General features: G+C 41.6%; 1 protein-coding gene and 1 long non-coding RNA gene across 15 annotated transcripts in view; one reads left to right on the top strand and one right to left on the bottom strand.

The window, feature by feature from the left end:
* The window catches only part of LDLRAD4 (low density lipoprotein receptor class A domain containing 4), a 413,486-nt gene that overhangs the window by 72,776 nt on the left and 322,788 nt on the right, over nucleotides 1-17,922 (bottom strand). The window lies entirely within an intron of this gene.
* Nucleotides 14,535-16,832, top strand: LOC309847408. Its single transcript, XR_014302432.1, has 2 exons — nucleotides 14,535-14,687; nucleotides 16,614-16,832. It is a non-coding gene; the product is annotated as an uncharacterized lncRNA (long non-coding RNA).

Below are 17,922 nucleotides of genomic sequence, written 5' to 3'. Positions count from 1 at the left end.
GTCCTCTCACCCAACACATCTTAAAGCTCTGACAAAGGGCCTAGGATAGTGCCAGAAACAGGCAGATAATCCAGTCTATTAAATGGAAAGAGGACGACGAGGTCTTGATTCGACTAACCCTAGACAGCAGTTATCATCCAGCTCATAAATGTAGTTAAAACAATTTTTAATTCCAACCAGAAAGGTTTAAAATCAGAGGATCAGCATGTGATTCAGTGAACATTAAATGATGAACTACAAACTAAACAAGAAATTGGACCAGGAATCTACTGCCTTGACACCTGCAATAACTTTTGGGGGACAAGATAGCCTCCTCAAAGACTGTTTTCATAGTAACCCTCCCTTTAAAACATTTTCTTTGAATTTCTGGGAGTTTTTCCTTTCTTTTTTTTTTTTAAAGATTTTATTTATTTATTTGACAGAGAGAGATCTCTCTCTCACAAGAGAGAGACTCACAAGGCAGATAGGCAGGCAGAGAGAGAGAGAGGAAGGGAAGCAGGCTCCCCACTGAGCAGAGAGCCTGATGCAGGACTCGATCCCAGGACCCTGAGATCATGACCTGAGCTGAAGGCAGCGGCTTAATGCACTGAGCCACCCAGGCAACCCGGAGTTTTCCTTTCTTTAAAGCAAAATCAGTACTCAGCTGGGGAAGGAGACAAATGGGACATACAGCCTCTCTCTTCCTTCTAAAAAAGCTTTGTGCTCTAAGGAGGCAAGACACCCAAAGGGAAGGGTCTCTAGTACAAATACTCTCACCAGAAATGCAAACTTCAGGCTCGGGATTCTTACTTTTTGGCTGCTGTTTGGAGCCCAGTAGAATCTGATTCAAGAGCAGCAGGAAGGTCTTTGTTTCTAAAACTTCACAATAATCTGTGAGGAGGTTCTGAGAACACTTGGCGCACTGGGACTCCCTTCTACGTTCTGCATTTCAGAGGGCCACCCAGGAGCCATGGTCTGGGAAGTGCTCACAACGAGCACCAGAGCCCCATCAGCATCAATGCCCAGGACCCCAAGGCAGCAAGGACGGTGAACCCTGAGATGGAAAGGTGTGAGGACTGCACACCTTGGACAGGCCACCTTTCTGGAGCACTTAGACACCAGATGTGGGTTGGGGAACAAAGACGAACAGAACACAGTTCCTGCCCCAAAGGAGTTAGCACTGTGTTGAGGAAGGTGTCCAGCTGGATGGGTCACAATGTCACAGGGCTCTAAACAGCACACTGTGGAGGGTTGAGGGAGCAGCCCCTCTACCCGAGCTGGGGACAGACAGCTGGCTTCACCCAAGAGCTGTAGTCCGGCCATGTTCTCCTTGTTTCCTGAGAGACTTTCTAATAATACAAAAGTAATCAAGTAACAGGTAAACCTAACAGACGACAGAACAGTTCTTATTAAATTTGGTAATAGTTGGATGGACTTTTGCAAATCTGGTCATCTTGAAGCCTTCTTAATTGTCAAAGAAGAGAAATGAGCATTACAAATGACTGCCAGTTACAGTCTTCCACTAGCTGATCAAGAAATTAGGCTTCCTTCAATGTCTTCTCCTCAGCAGGCCAAAAGGTCTCCATCCAAGACTATGCATGAAGCCCAAAGACCTCAGATCGGTTCCAGATGTCAGCCTGGAAAAGTTGCAGCTTCTGTTTCATGAAGTTCGTGACCCAAAAATATTGAGATGAGGACATGAGACGGAGCACATCAACTACAAAATATCTGGCTCTTCTCTCCTACAGAAGATCTAAGCCTGTGCTCTCACCTACATCACCGAGAAAGCTCTAAACATGGGAAACTGAATTTATCACCAGACTTGCACCCTGAGTTGGCTTCTCTGACAATATTCTGTCTATCAAAAAAACTATTACTCTCCTCTCTTATTGAACAGAAAATGAATTCCAATTCAATGTTCATTTGCTTAAGTGTATGTAAGTAACACACATCTCTTCTCATGACCTCTAAGTCCAGAGTACTCCAAAGATCTCTATGGAAAAACTGAGAAAAACTTAATAGGAGAATCCCTGTTAAACAAAACTTTCCAAAGCAACAATTCCTTGAGTGGCACCCTTCCCAGTGTCCTGTAACAAGCACCCTACACAGGAAGGAGGAGCTCCATCCATACAGCAATTCCTCATGCATCCCACACTCACTGGGGTCTTGCAAGTCGTATTTGTGTTATTCTGTACCCTCTATCCTCCTACTATTAGGACAGGACAAGGCAAGTCCTACAAGTAGAACACTCATCCCTAGTATTGGTGAAAACTCCCCATTAGGGGGGTTCTTGTGACAATAATCACTTCTGGATGAACAGATAAGCTACCCTAAAACACTACGTACTGCTCAGCCGGGTGTAGTGGCCCTAACTTAGGTAAAAGACAATAAACTCTGGGCGCTGAGAAACATTAGCATGACTTACAGGCATGACGTGGAAATCATACAACTCTGAGCCCATCCACTTTGCTCCCACTGATTGTTCCCTTCTCTGCCTTCCTTCTGGGGTTTCTTATTCTATGTGCACTGAAGCACAACAAAAGACTTAGAGAGCCTCTTGACATGGACTGAAGGATCCCTAAATCTCAAAAATGAGCCAAAAGTCTGAAGAGTTCTCAGAATCTCCCTCTGTTCCAATCCCAGGTCTGCAAGCACTGCCATCTACTTTCAAATCACCAGTCAGAGTCCAGGAGATGAAGGAATTCACAACTAACATTCAGCCACTACAGGATGACAGCCGGCTCAGAAGGTAGCCAGAGGGAGGATGTGATGGGGGCTGATTTCTTCTGGTACTTGAAATCCATCATAAGAATCTGTAACTTTGGGGGAGCATGGGTAGCGCAGTTAGTTAAGCATTCAGCTCTTGGTTTTTCCTTGAGTCGTGATCTCAGGGTCGCGGTATCGAGTCCCACACTGGACTCCGCACTCAGCGTGGAGTCTGCTTAAGATCCTCTCTCCCTCTCCCTCTGACCCTCCCTGCTGTGTGTGCTCTCTCTCTCTAAAATAAATACATAAATCTTCAAAAAACACTGTAGCTTCAAAACCTTTCTCACTGTACCTCCCAACAGTTAAAACACTGGCCCAGTCTAAAAAAATGAGTCCTACATATTTTTTGTCCATCTTTGCAATGATTAATGAATTAATTCCAGTCTATGAATAATCGTTCTACTTTTTGTTCAGAATTCTAAGCAACACTGGCACGTGAGCAGTATCAGGCAACCTCAAACTACCCAAAAAGATCATCTACAACTTTAGAAGAACACATTTTCTGTGACTCTGATGAAGATTCAACATAGGTGCTCATCTCACTGGCCACCAGAGACAACAGTGGGCATGGAAAGGGCATGGAAGAGGCGTGGCTTCATGGTAATCCCCACACATTGGGGCTGTGGGTGGAGGTGGCAGAAATAGTACTTGTTTAGGGAGTCGTGTTCAGTTTCCTACGCTTTACATGTAGGGTCCTTGGAGCCACTGGGAGCTTCAGGAAGGCAGAAGCTCTGTTTGAATTTAGTGTCTCAGCTTCTGACAGCTTTCCGGAGGAAAGAGAAGACATGCTTACTAACTCCACACTGCAAAAAGGCAGCCCAAGACCCTACTTATGGTCACCATGGTGTGTTCACCTCAAAGCAGTCCTGGGCACAAGAGACCGCTCTGACCCTATTTACCTTTCCACGTGCAACATCAGGAGAACGCCCTTTAATTTACCTAGAGCTACGCTGGTCAGTGGCATATATCCACTCAGTAAGTGCTCAGCCAAGGCCATGCCACTTCCTCGCTGCCAGACTCCTGCCTTTCTTTACTGCCCAGCAGTCAGGAAGGTGCCTGGCAGAGCCCTGAGAGTGCTGTGAGCTCTCCCATTCTCCCTGAAGACTTTGCCTCTCCCTTGCTCCCAGGACAGCTAAGGTCTGGGCTCCCATTTAGCAGCCGTATAAGCAACAAACTTCAGGACAAGGTCATTTCATCCTGGACCACGAAGGGGCATTTTGAGAAGACCCTATCCTGGGGCAGAGCTGACACACACACACACAGAACCCGACTTCCACTTCCTATTGTCCAGACCCTCCGAATGGTCATATGCCTGTAATTCTTCGTTGTATGATGCGAAGTACTACGAGGGTCAGTTTGCTGAGAAAACTAAAATGTCATCTTGTATCACGGCCTTTTATCTTGGCTTCAGTTAAATTGAGACCATCTTTCCAGGGCTTAATGATCTTTTAAAAAGAAGAAAAAAAAAACCCTGCAAAATAAAATAGAACCATCACCTCCACCAAAATATACTTCTGAAGCCCTGCAGCTTAATTGTGATGGAGATCAGCTGTCTAGCCTCACTTATGCATAACAAAGAAAACAAATAAATAAAAATAAATACTACCTTATTCTTCCAGGGGACGTTTAATACAGTTCAACCAAATTGTTGGTACAATTATCAGTTATTCTCGAAAGAGAAATTAACTCAAAGTAATGCTAATCATTAGCACAGAAGGCTTCAAAAAAATACTTCTTCCTCCCAAGACATAAAAAGAGATTTCTTTTAAAACAAGGTAAACATAAGCAGAGTCTCACTTATGGATTAGATTGGTTCCCAAAATTCAATTATAATTGACTTATCCTTCAACTGATAAGGATTTTTTTCTACAGAAACAAGTGTACAATGTTTTACTCCTTTGAAAGCTCAGCTCTAGTCTGAGCCCCTGTGTCTGTTAGGAGGAGAGGGTAGCCAAGAGAGGGCAGAGGGTTGGGAAAGAAGCTTCTGGAGCTGAGCAGCTTAGGGTGAAGGTTTCAATAGCAAGGAAGAGCGAAGAGGATACTTCTGCTGCTACTACGTGCCAGGCTTCTTAAATGAAAGCCAGTACCTAACATGAGCATCTCAAGACAATAGAGTCCCTCACACTGAATTACTGCCACAGCTTCTCTTACTTTCCTACAATTTTTTTTTCGAATGATGCATTTGCTCCTATTAATCTGCCAGAATCAAGTCATTCATAAAATGCTTATACACTTAGTGCCCATGAAGAGAGTTAGACTGAGCAGAGGGTGTAGAGTGAGAGAAGCTATCATCCCTTACGACCTAAGTACTTGTCAAGCTGGGATACAAAGGCCTTTCCATGTGCCCTTTTATGACAACTGTGCAGACTAGGTATGCATATACTCACCGGAGAGAGGAGTTTATCCAAGCCATAAATTTAAATAACTTGACTAAGAAGTAGTCAGACCTGAAAAGTCAGACCTAATGGCCCTCTAAACACATGCTCTGTCTACTACAACCTGTGAACCTTGAACTAAGGTCGTGTGTGCCACGAACCTCTTGCATTAATTCCTCCCTCCCCTTCCTTCGTTAGTAAGAGGGGGGCAGTGCCCAGCCTCGCTCTCTGCCAGGTATGGCCATATGATGACCTTCCAGTCATGAGACATTCACAGATGTGTTTTGTAGGATTCCTAAGAAGGATCCTCAAAGGAAAAACACTGAGCATAATTTTAGACTCTGTTCTTCCTCCATGGTGCAGCCTGCAATATGGATATCATGGGTGGTGTTCCAGCAGCGAGCCTAGACCATGAAGCAACCTCAAAGTTGGAAACTAAGTTCTGGGAGGAGGGCAGGGGGTGTGGAGCCAAAAAAGGGAAAGTGCTGGGCCCAGAAGGACTTAGTGGAGTCGCTCTACCATTCTACCAATGCTATGCAAACTCATCCAGAAAATTTTTTTTTTTTAAGATTTTATTCATGTATTTGACAGAGATCACAAGTAGGCAGAGAGGCAGGCAGAGAGAGAGAGGGAAGCAGGCTCCCCGCTGAGCAGAGAGCCCGACGCGGGGCTCGATGCCGGGACCCTGAGATCATGACCTGAGCCAAAGGCAGAGGCTTAACCCACTGAGCCACCCAGGCGCCCCCATCAAGAATTGTTTTTAATGTGAGGGAAAAAAATGCTTGTGGTTTTAAAGTTCTGTAGTCAGGTATCTGTTACTCAGAATTCCTAATAGCTATACCCAAAATAATAGCAAACCATTGCTAAGAAACCAAGACATTTTCAAGCTAGCGTTTAAAAGCAGTGGTCAAGGGGCGCCTGGGTGGCTCAGTTGGTTGGACGACTGCCTTCGGCTCAGGTCATGATCCTGGAGTCCCGGGATCGAGTCCCACATCGGGCTCCCAGCTCCATGGGGAGTCTGCTTCTCCCTCTGACCTTCTCCTCGCTCATGTTCTCTCTCACTGTCTCTCTCTCTCAAATAAATAAATAAAATCTTTAAAAAAAAATAAAAAAATAAAAGCAGTGGTCATTATTTTGTTAATCTCATTTGAAAACAAGTAAATATTCTATTATTTTTGGCAAAAAAGTTCTCTTAGTTTTATTTTAAAGGGAGAACCTTCTCTATTCCACCAACATAACAATTATGACCAGTAAGAGGAATAGAAACCAGGAGAGAAAATTCATTTGCATTCAGGAGAAAGAGAAAAAGGACCCCAGAGAAAATTCTTGGTTTGGTGTTAACAGTCTCAAATCTTCAGAGAATTTCAATGCTGAGAAAAAGGCTTTTAAAAGCTGTAAACAATTTGAGAGTTTTTATTCTTATTTATTCTTATTTTATTCTTTTGCAAAAGTATAAATTCCTTAGTGTTCCTGCAATGCCAGATGAAGACAGTGTTTCTGTGAGCAGGCCCTATGGGGACAGCCAAGTGTGCAGTTCCACTTCTGAATAACTATGAAGTTGAACAAAATTAGCTAGAAGAATAATACATTATATGTTAATAAAAATAATTTTTAAAAAATTAGCTAGAAGAGCTTCTATGCCAATAAGCCCACGAAGGTAAAAAGACCTAACGGGCCTCATTCCCACTTCTGATCCATTTACACCAGGAATTTCAGGCAATTCAGATACCTCTGAATTAGTAATATATGAGGTATATACTTTTCTTCCCTAAGTGTGTTCATTTAAGCTGCATCCATGAAGGTCTACTGTATCCACAGAAGTGCACATCGTAGCTAAAACAGAGAGGCTGAGGGATGTGGGAAATGATTCATACTTGAATGAAATCATTCAACAAACCATAATAACAACATGAGATGAGGAAAAGGTTGGGGAGCCCCAAATAGGAATAACTATGAGAAGTGTTAAGCTGTGTTCCTTCCCTTGTAGGATGTGGACGGGACTTGGGCTTAGATTCTGCCTAGCCTCTCCACATTAGCTGCGTGACTTTGGCCAAGGTACTTAACCATGCTGGGCTTCAGTGTTCACTTCTTTAGAGGGATACTGAATTGATTAAATTTTCAGCACAGTACTTAGCACGCAGCAAATGTTCAGTAAATCTAAGTACTTCTCACTTTCCATGACACTTTCATATCCTTTTGGATAGAGGCATATAAATAAAACAAAGCAAAACTACACACACACACACACACACACACACACACACACACACACATATATACACATATATTTAAATCCTCCCTTCTTTCGGTGGGGGAGACTCATGTGTCAAGGATAGTATATATAAAACCATAGTACAATACTACATTAGTTATTTTCACGGGGCCAAGACACACCTGTCCATCAGTCCATCATTTAACACTTTCAGGGCATGCCAGGAATGCTATTCCATTGGAAACAAAGATAACTCAAGCCCATCATGCCAAGCAGAGAACAAATATTGGGTTCTATTCTAGTACTATACTGACTTTTAAGGGACAGGGAAGAAAGTAGCCAAAGAACACCTTGTTCACCTTGATCAATGGCATTCCCTATAATGGTTTCTAAACTGACTGGAGGTCCCTGCCTGAGGCCCTTCAGTCTTATCCACCAAATGGGTATAACTACTAAAGCCCCATGTCCAAGACACCTGTCCCTTCCTATCACATGCCATGCTGCTGGGAGCAAGTGGAGGCGTTTCTGTATCTCCAAAAACAGATAGTATTTTTATTATAGAAAATCCATGACTCAGATTTGCTGAATGAAGGAAATGATGATGGACATGTCAGAGTGCAGCACCCAAGGCTTTTTTTTTTTTTTTTTTTTTTAAATGCTGCGTATAATGTCATCCTGTTCTTCAAAGCCACATCTGATCAACACTGATGGAATGCTTCCCTCTGGTACAAAGACAAATCCTTTAAGGCTCCATTCGAAATGCGCAACCCAAGAAGTACACAGGAATTCTGTCCTAGGGGCTATGAAAACGGAAAATACTAAATATACTCTGCTCATGCAAAAAAAATAAGGTATTGGTATAGAATTCTGCTCTCCGTGAGGCAACCACTTCTTTCCTTCAGCTGAGAAAGGTTCTGTTCATTGCATGAACTACAATATCATCCCCTTTTGTTTGTTTGCCTGTTGATGAGGGAGTGTGAGAGGGGAGAAAAGAATGAGTATTTCAGTACAGCTGGGCTGGCTCCCTCCATAGGCCCAAGACCAGGTGCCAGGACAGCCCAGCTGTGAGGGGGCAGCTCGTGCCAATGTCACGACCCGGCTACTACAAGAGACTGTTATTTCCTGCTGCTGGCAGACGGCAGGCCCTGCCTGTGTGGCTGAGGATCTGCAGTCCCCCTCTGTCCAGCACCCTGGAGGGCTGCCCAGCTGTTCTCAGAATGGCACTGGCGGGCCCGGACTCCAGCTTGGTGTTGGATATAGCTCTGTTCCCTTCTGCTGCTCAGGCCCCTTGCCACACAAGCTGTAGGCAGCCGTCTGAGACCACAGAAGACACTTTCTTCAACTACAGCAGCTCTGGTCCCACCCCTCGGTATCCCTTGCTGGCCCGTTTATTATTAGACAACTGGTAGATCCAAAAGTCCATGCATTACCAAAGCCCTCTGAGACATAACTAGCTGGAGATGCTTTTTCTTTTACGGGGAATTATAGTCACACAAAGCCTATTTCTGCAGTGGTGTGGCTTTATTTTATATTAATACTTTGAGTTCAAATCATGGTAACATGAGATTTCATGGCGTTTACTTTTCAGACAAGGGCCTAGAGGGTGAAATACGCTATGTTCCAGAGTAGTAACATAGACGTAACTGACTTGTGTGGAGCAAGATTCACTAAAAATTCCCACTGGCTGAGCCTCACTTTTCATGTGTCTCTTCTTGCTTTGTCTTTTCTCTTTTTGGCAGGGGGTAGGGGGATAGTGTGGGCAGAGGCGCAGAGAGCGAGGGCTCTTCAGAGGATTCAGGAGATTTGAACCTAAGTTTTGCCAAGCCTAAAGAATAACATACACCTGGGCTCTTCAATGACCCGACAAGCTACAGGGAAGTTAGCAAGGGAAGACTGGATGGCGGCTACCGTACTGAAAGAAAGCCGGTTCCTAGGCAAACTGCCAAATCAGGAGAAATGGGAGGTGGTGAGGAGAGGGAAGAGACAGCAGGAGCAGAGAAAAGGTTGCTGGGGCCCCTCCGTGTCCTTTACCTGCTGTGGTTAAACACGGACTTAGTCCCCAAGAAGGTTTTAAATTTGAGGTGTGTGTGTGTGTGTGTGTGTGTGCGCGCGCGTGTGTATGTGTTTGAAGAAAATGGGAACATACAAATAAACTGCTGACATTCTCAAAAACACAAAAACCAAGGATAGCAGGTGAGGAAAAGGTTCTCAGAGCAGGCCTTATCAGGGAAAGACAAGCAACCCCAACCCTCAGGGACTGGCCCACTTAGCAGAGGTGGGCACACACAGCTGCTAGCCTTGGTCTAGAAACAGGAGGGAAAATTGCCAGAGATTTACCTTCAGACACAACAACTGCTGTTTACTTCCCAAGAGGACTGCTAGAATAACAGCCACTTTCTAATCCAGAACACTATTCTGTTTGGGGGGGGGGGGGGAGGGAAAATAAAATTTCTGTAACTACCAACAAAAAGCATAGGAAGTGGAGAAATCTGGCAGTTTGAAAAAATGCCCTGGCTACGAGGATTTAAACCACAGCCCAGACAATTATTGATGGGTCTTGAAAAGCTGTCTGTATAGAGATCTTAGAGAACAGAGATCTGTTTTGTGACTTTTCTTTTTTTTTCTTTTTTAAAGATTTTATTTATATATTTGACAGAGAGAGGTCACAAGTAGGCAGAGAGGCAGGCAGAGAGAGAGAGAGGAGGAAGCAGGCTCCCTGCTGAGCAGAGAGCCCGATGCGGGACTCGATCCCAGAACCCTGAGATCATGACCTGAACCGAAGGCAGCGGCTTAACCCACTGAGCCACTCAGGTGCCCCTGTTTTGTGACTTTTCTTTCTCTCATGGGCCTGGCTTTTGATATGCACTTAAGTATTTCCTGATGTATGAGAACTATGGATCCTTCTGTTTATCAGCCCAGTAGGTATGACCATCTATCCCTACAGACCTGCTAATGTTACTACAGTCAAAGCCTGCTGTAAGGAAGCTCTGCATCCTGTACTTCTTTGGTTCAACCGAAAAGAGTAACATGGAAAAGCCACAGAATATGCCATTTCTATAGACTTACCTATCCCTACTTGAGAAATAGCTAGACAACTGGTAGACTCTTTTACTTCCTTCCTCATGCCATATATCTAGAAAACTCTTCTTGTGTGAACAGATTTTGGGAGTCAGAACACCCAATAGTCACTGACCAACAACTCTTTCAGTTGGCCTACAGTCCAACCATCCAGAATCCAGCCCCTCTTCCTACTGCCATCTGTAGGCATGGCTGGAAAGGTTTCCATCCGGGGTGTTTGGAAGGCATCTCTGTAATTCCACCCCCCATTCAAATTTAAACCAGATCTAATTACCAACCTTAAAATGCGCTATGGATTTTGGTTTAAAGATTAATTAGGTGGGGACGCCTGGGTGGCTCAGTGGGTTAAGCAGCTGCCTTCGGCTCAGGAGTCCTGGGATCGAGTCCCACATCCGGCTCCTTGCTCAGCAGGGAGCCAGCTTCTCCCTCTCCCTCTGTCTGCCATTCTGTCTGCCTGTGCTCGCTCTCTCCCCCTCTCTCTCTCTGATAAATAAATAAAATCTTTGAAAAAAAAAGATTAATTAGGTGTTGTAAACATGCTCATGTTACCAAAAATAATCATTAGTTATCCCTAAAATCTTTGAAAGGTATCTGTCATCCTCAATGATAAAAGTATCACTTTACTAAAAAAAATAAAGTAACAAGAAATAGAAAGCCTTCAGGTATACCAATGGTAAACCATCAGTTCTGTCTATCCCCAAATAGTCAGAAATGGAAAATGGAGGGTTAAGTCTCTTCCTCTCCTAACAAAGAACTGTACTAGTTACACTAGATCAAGCAAAACAGTCTCAATATAGAGGGTAACAGTTGGTTCAAGTTCTACCTTCCCTTCTCAGTCTGATCTATTTTAAGTCTGCAGCAGAGGAAACTTGGCAGCTGAATATTTCCAAAAGTTAGCATGTCACTTCCCTACTTCAGATCACATATGAGGGCATAGCCTGAAAAGTACAGAGATTCCTGGGGTGGGAGGAGGGCAGGCGACAACCCAGAGATCATAAGTCTCATAAGTTCATCAATAGCCTTTCCTGAAATTTTTTTTCAATTGAAATGCATTGAAAATAAATTTAAAAGAAAGAGCCTAGTTAAATGGGTGGGGAAATGGGACAAGATCAGGTTTAACTGATTTAGGTCAGCAGAGCTGGTTGAGTTACAAAGTCTCAAGGTAGCCATTCTGGGTCTTAGGGGTCAAGGATGGTGGTGTCCCTGACAGTCCCTCTACCAAATACAGTGTACATTCTCTTTTACTCTCCTAACAACCTAGATCTACGTACAAAGTAGGTATGATTATCACCTTTTTGCAGATGCAGAAATGGAAGCTTGGAGATATTATGTAACTTGCCCCAAGACACATCTTTTAAAAAGAGATGAAGCCATGATTTGGGAGCCTGAATCTACTTACCCCCAAAGTTCTCAATCTCTCTGTGATCCCAGAAGTGAAGAAGGTCTCTGAAGTCAGATGGGTGAGTAAAACGGGAGCTATAGGATTCGTATTGGATATTTTAGACTTTCCACTTTTTTCTTTCTTACTATTACTCATTGTTAGACATCTTTCGTTTTTAAGTTTTCTCTAGTATAATAATACAACAACTATTTACAATGACAAGGGGATTCGATAATCAGAAAATCTTCCCAGTTCAGCTTTTCCAAAATTAATGTCAGATTCACAGTGCATCCTTCTTGCACTGTATCACTAAAGTAAACAAATATATATTTTAATGCCTCATCTTTCACAAGGTCCAAAAAACACCAATATAAGTCTTTCATCGAGTAAAGGCAAGTTTCAGGGTATGTCCTTGTGAATGGGTATCCTCACATTCCTGATTTCTATGAACATATTTCTTGAACTATAATCAGGACACCACTCATGATGATGAAGTACACTTCCAACAAATAAAATGACTCCTCCGCTCATCAAGTATCTCAGCTGCAGTGTTTAATCACATGGCAGGAACCATCTATTTTCTCATATATTTCTCCTCCTTGAAAGATCTCTTAATTATCTCATTTGCTCTGATATAAAAATGGCACTCAAAAATTTAATTACAAGTGCAAAATCTTAAGGAAGAGTAAAGTCGCGTCTACTATTGAGAAATTCTCAAAATTCCAAAGCGTATGACCTGAGGAGAAATAACTGGGTAGTACTCTAGGAAAAGGAAAGGACAATAAGATACGTTAACAGATGCCATCTTAAAAAGGGTGAAACAAAACTGATTTTTGACATGCTGTCTCCCAAAATAATTTGAGTTGTTCATTTCAGATCAAAAATTTGAACACCATTCACGTTGAAGGATAGATAGAGTGGAGGGTCCCTAATATCTACTTGGGATATTTCCTGAGGCAGTAAGAGCTGGAAACTGAGAAGGTCATGTGACATATCACAGCCATTGTAGAAGTGAGAAAACAGAATCAAAACTCTTTGGAGGGGCGCCTGGGTGTCTCCATGGGTTAAGCCTCTGCCTTCGGCTCAGGTCATGATCCCAGGGTCCTGGGATGGAGCCCCGCATCAGGCTCTCTGCTCAGCAGGGAGTCTGCTTCCTCCTCTCTCTGCCTGCCTCTCTGCCTGCTTGTGATCTCTCTCTGCCAGATAAATAAATAAAATCTTTAAAAAACAAAACAAAACAAAACTCTTCGGAGACTTTCCTAAGGTCTCACAGGTTGTATGCAGAAAACTTAGGAGGACACTCACTACTTTCCTTTATTTCACACAGGTCTGAAGTTTCTTTGTTGAGAGTGCCATAGTTGGGGGTACCAACTGGCTCGTGTTCATCTGCAGAGTCTTCAGTGGGTGATTTCAACCACAGCTCTGCATTTTATTTCCTGTATTTTTATCAGCCACACCAAAAGAACTACTCCTCCTTCTTGAACACTCAAAACACTTGAAATTGGAGACTTCTTTAATGATTATTTTCAAGATAAAAGGCTGAGGTTGAAAGAAGAAGCCTAATCTCATTAAGACCCTTTCATAGACAAACCAAGATGAACACCGATTTCTGGTGGGAAAAAACTAAATTCAAAACTCAAGGATAAAGAGGAAGATTATTGTTTTCCAAATCTTGTCACTCAGTGACCCAAAGATCTTTGAGTCACTCAGAATTCTACTGAGTCATATCTGAAATCCAAGTCACTTGGTATCTTTGGAAGAAGTGTCAGCCCCACTTTTTCCCACTGGCATGGAGACTGATATTTCAGATGCGGGTCTCTTCTAGAGCTGGCCCAAGTCAGGGGTCCCAGCCTAGGAAGTAGGAAGCTAGAATACACTAGAGTTCTGAGATTGTGTCAAATTATCTGTCACTTCCAAACATTTGTTCAGAAGCCGCAGAGAAAAACTCAGCTACCAGAGAGACGCTCAGTGACTTAGGTTGTTACATATCTTCCTTCGCAGTCTCACCTACAGTCTTTTTCGGGGTATAGCTGGCTCATGCCAATAGATACAAAAGCAAAGGGACACTCTCGTAATCACACCCCCCACCCCCGATGGGGGCTTCCATTTCCTAAAAATAATTTCTTGGTTCCTTTATTTGTTTTGAACACATAAATTTAGAAAGAAAATACAAAAGCAAAAACAGGAACTAAGGAACTAATATGGAAGATTACCCAGAAACACATGAAATTCCTGTGGGTATCTTTCAGCTAGCCAATGAGCATTTACTTTGGAGGCTCTGTAGGTACCTACCCTATTAGAAATAAAAATTTGCTACCCATACCACAAGTGCTGCCCATTTTTCAGGTTTTGCCTACATAGATTATAGCTTTTCTTTTTATCGCTACTCTAATGCTTTATGCATAAGCTGGGTTGACTGTGGCCAGAGTGTTGGGAAAGAACAACGTCTTCCACAAGTGTTCCTCTTCACAGTCCCTTGATAACCTGCCCCTTCTGGTCAGAGAAACCCACATTAAAATGAAAACACTAAGGCTGGGTGTCCCATGGCACCCTGATCTGGGCCTTGGTGGGTCTCCCATTAATGTCTTCCCACTCCTTGGTAACTCATGATCTTGTTTTCTTCTGCCAGAGTGACACCTACTGGAAAGTATGTATAAATGCAGCCCATTCCCGCAGTACAGTCCTACTCAACATTCTCCCTGGTCTATTTTTGTTCAAGGGTAACAATTTCAACCAGCTTGGATAAACACAGAAGTTGTGTGACGTGGAGATAAATTTGGCAATGGTTGCTTAGGAACTGACAACAGTGCAATCAATAGGCAGTTTCCCAGAGCACCCTACTCCAACACATTCTGAAGTGCCAATCAAATCTCCAAAAACCATTCATTATATTTTGGTAAGTAAAATTTCTTTATATCTTGAAAAAAATAATTTGATTTTGGTTTTGTTTCCAATTTTTCCTACTTCAAATTCAAAGCAAATAATGAAACTGTTTATCAAGAATTTGGGTATACAGGCGTCTGTCATCAGGGTGCTTCAGCTATCATTCAGTTGTCATTGCTTCAGTTGTCATTCCATGACAAAAATGACGATGAGGAGGAGGAGGAAGAGGATGATGATGATGATAGTGATTTTGAGAATTATGGCTAATACATATATAGTTATTTCTATATGCCAAATACTAGGTAAATGTCATTTCTTACCAACTTCTAATCTCCCTATAAAAAACTTTGTCTAAAGGTAACCACATTTAGATATTAGTTTTTGAGAAGGTCAAGTTTAGATTAGTATCTTTTTCAAAGTAGCCCAAGGTCTAGTAATTGCTTATTATTTTCTTAAACCTGACAAACACTCTGAAACACCCATGATTTTCATGGACTAATTTTCAGAACAATACGTTGATAGCTATCTACACTTATATTACAGAGTATTGATCACGCTTTAAAGGGTGGTTCCCTGTAGATGAGGGGGAAAAGAATCACTCTACAGTGGAGAAATCTGACAAACACTACCCTCAGCCAAGTGATCAAGGTCAACACCAATAGCCATAAACTGCAGTACAGACCCTAGATCAGATGTACAAAGACTAGGAGGTAATCAACAACAACCAATCCCCCATCATGGAATTTTCCCAAAATATTCCAACTTCTCCCATTGGCATGTCTTTCTCTACTAGATGAAATTCATTCTTCCTGAAATGCATCCCCCTACCTCTGGAAACCTATTTACACTAAAAAAAACTGGACTCATGTGCACCTACTCCATGAAGCTGTTCTTGCTCTCTATGTCAGAAGTTATTTCTATCTTCTTGTTTATCTGGATCTTTGGTCTAGGCTCACAATTCCTCTTTTTAGAAAAAGCCTATCTGGGTTCAAGCAGAGCCAAGCAAGATGCATCCTATGTATTTCATATGATGAAATAAGCATATACATTTCAGGTAATCATGGGTCCTCACTGGATTGTAAGTCATCTGTTTAATTTCTGTCATCTCAAACTCACTTATTTCCATAAGGCCCTGTAGCCTCCTACTAACACGTAGAAATGACAATGACCTATCACAAGGATGGAACCTCTGTTCACTGAGAATGTTCTCTGATTGCCTGGAAATGATAACCAATAGTCTCAGAAATTCAAAGTGACAATAAATAACTTCTTTTTAAATCAAGTTTCCAGACATGATTAATTCTACAAAACAATATCACTAATGCTAAAGAAGATGGGTTTTATTTACTCAATTTATGAATATGCAAATTATATCTCAGCAACTGACTAGCAGGGCAGAAATGTATTCAAAAACTATCATTTGTCTCATGCTTTGGTGGATAATAAATCTAATGCTTAACACAGATTCACATTCTCTCTATAATCATGAAGTCACAAGGAAGACACTGACAATCTATTAAAACAGAATGGGAGAGAAAGATTTGCACACAGAAACCTTCTTAGAAAATAATACAAGTCCCAAACAATTCCCAAGCTTTAAGTAACCATCTAAGCTCCAGTCTTACTCCATCTATAAAATAATTCAATTATATACTGTATAAACTTCTTTCAATTTCTAATTCTGTGTCTTTGTCTAATTATAGTGAATTTTCTTTGAGGCACACCTGGTTTATTTAATAGGACAGACCATGAATTTTTCAACTCAAAAGCCAACTGATCTGCATTTCTTTATACACGAAGGTAACACCTGCTGTATACATTATAGAGCTACACAACAAAATTTAGACCCTTAGAGTTTGCTATCTTCTAGCCCATTTCAAATGCAAATTATTTTCAGTAGCCCGAAAATCAACAATTAATCTAATACTGCATTCCACAGGTGAGAGAACATCAAGAAGTTTCATCAGAAGTAATCTAGCTGAGTAACTTCTGAAAACAGAAAAAGAAGAGAAAGAGATAAGAAGGAAGGAGAAGGCAAGGTGTGATGAATTTTACCGCTGTCTTACTGCAGCTGAGTTAAGATTTTGTAAACCAAATGATACCAAGTTTGGTATACAAATCCAGTTATGGATTACAATTAAAAGAAAAATTAACTGAAGTCCATAGTTTGTCTATATTTCCTTATTTCTTTTTTTTTATTAAATTTTTAAATTTTTTTATAAACATAAAATGTATTTTTAGCCCCAGGGGTCCAGGTCTGTGAATCGCCAGGTTTACACACTTCACAGCACTCACCATAGCACATACTCTTCCCAATGTCCATAACCCGACCATATTTCCTTATTTCTTTTAACATAATGTCCTTTTTCTGTTCCATGACCCCATCCAGGATACCCAAGTACATGTAGTCACCATGACTCCTTAGGCTCCTCTTGGCTATGACTATTCCTCACATTTCTCTTGTTTTTGATGACCATGTCATTTCTGAGGAATACTAGTCATATATTTTGTAGAATTCCCCTTGATTGGGATTTGTCTGATTTTTATCCCCCCTCATTATTAATGCTATGAATTTGGGGCGGGGGGAGAAAAACCACAAAGGCAAAGTGTCATTTTTGTCACGTCATATCACAAGAGTACATACTGTAAGTATGACTCATGATGTGGATGTTAACATAGATCTCCTGGCTGTGGTAGTGTCTGTCAGGCTTCTGTACTGTGAAGTTACTCTTCTCCCACTCCTCTTTAAACTCTATATTTGGAAGCCAGTCACATGCACACCTCAAATCTAAGGAGTAAGGAGTTCTGCTCTTCCTTTGTAGAGGTGAAATACTTAAATAAATTACTGATCACCTTTTGAAAATATGCAAAAATGGAAATGACTAACTAAATTATTTTTAATGGTCAAGGCACTGAAATTTAAATTCTGTTATAATGGTGTTATAATGTCATAATTCTAAAGAAAATGCTATAAATGTTACAATGTTATAATTCTAAAGAAAAAAAATAACATTAAAGGGCAATAGTTCATTGTAGCAAAAAATTAAGTAGGTCTATTTGAAAGTAACTTTGGACCCTGAGTCTTTGGTATCTAGACATTCATGTGTAAATTCAGTATCTCCATATTCTACCTACACATTACCCTTTTTGGATTATACCTGATCATATAAAGGTGAAATGTTGACAGAAAAGATCCTTTCTAAAGCTGTATTTTAAATTAAATGCCTGAAGTAGTGCTACCAAAATAT

Source organism: Mustela nivalis (genome assembly GCF_964662115.1).
Source record: "Mustela nivalis genome assembly, chromosome: 14".
Taxonomy (NCBI): domain Eukaryota; kingdom Metazoa; phylum Chordata; class Mammalia; order Carnivora; family Mustelidae; genus Mustela; species Mustela nivalis.
The sequence above is the reverse complement of the archived record's forward strand: the minus strand, read 5'-3'. Positions and strand labels throughout refer to the sequence as shown.